A 1,149-nucleotide genomic window follows, 5' to 3' on the forward strand; every position below is an offset into this window, starting at 1 on the left:
TGTAAGCAGCAAAATGTTGGGTCCTGTTTGTGTAGCCAGTCTGTTAGTCTATGTCTTTTTATTGGGGAGTTGAGTCCATTGATATTAAGAGATATAAAAATATGGAACGTTTCACGAATTTGCGTGTCATCCTTGCACAGGGGACATGCTAATCTTCTCTGTATCGTTCCAATTTTAGTATATGTGCTGCCGAAGTGAGCACCACTCAAGATTTCTGTTTGCAGTTCCTAATCAGAGAGGCTCTGGGAAGGCGGCTCAATGGTAGAGTATTTAGTATATATAAGGTCTAGCCCTTCAATTCCCAGCCCTACAAACTACCCACCTGCTTACCTACTACCTCCCTACCTACCTATGTATTAATCACCTTTCTGTTGCTGTGATTAAACACACGACCAAAGCAACTTAAGGGAAAACAATTATTTTGATCTTGAGTTTTAAGAATCCCAGGTGACATGGAGGCATGGCAGTAAATGGCAGGCATAGCAGCAGGAGCAGGAAACTGAGAGATCACATCTTGAACTTGAGACATAAAGCAGAGAGATGGACCTGCCTGGAGGTCAGATTAGGCAATGCACTCTCAAGGACCTTCCTCAGTGATGTATTTCTCCCATGAGGGCTGCCAGCGACTGGAGACCAATTGCTCAAATACTTGAGCTTATAGGAGACATCTTGCATACACACCACCACATTAACTGACTAACTAATAAATATGTAAGTAAATAGATAAATACATTCAAAGCACAGTCCCATTTTGTAGAATCTGGGGACTGTTGAATATGATTATATCTTAGTAAAACATCATTTAAGTTATTACATACTGCCTTTTCAAGGCTATTGCAAAATCATGAGTCTTAAGCATGGTAGACATAATCCTACTCACACGAATTAGAGCAACTGAGTCATTTCTAAATGGAATTTCTGTGTATTGGTTCAGCCAATACACGTCACAGCCCATATTTTTTGAATAAGCACCTTTTTGACTGGATGTGACCAAAGAAGCAAAGACATCAGCCTTGTATATCAAGTGAAAACTAATTTTCCTATGACCAGAACACTAACCCAAGGGAATTAAAGAACATGAAACTCATTTATGTGTGGGATCTAAGCTAACCAGGATCTAAGATAGTTCCCATGGTCCAGAGTTCTAAG

General features: G+C 40.0%; 1 non-coding gene across 1 annotated transcript; it reads right to left on the reverse strand.

The window, feature by feature from the left end:
• Positions 1–95: 95 nt before the first annotated feature.
• LOC115032559 lies at positions 96–202 on the reverse strand. The gene has a single exon (XR_003838204.1). It is a non-coding gene; the product is annotated as a U6 spliceosomal RNA (small nuclear RNA).
• Positions 203–1,149: the final 947 nt, after the last annotated feature.

This window comes from Mus caroli, chromosome 1 (genome assembly GCF_900094665.2).
Source record: "Mus caroli chromosome 1, CAROLI_EIJ_v1.1, whole genome shotgun sequence".
NCBI lineage: Eukaryota > Metazoa > Chordata > Mammalia > Rodentia > Muridae > Mus > Mus caroli.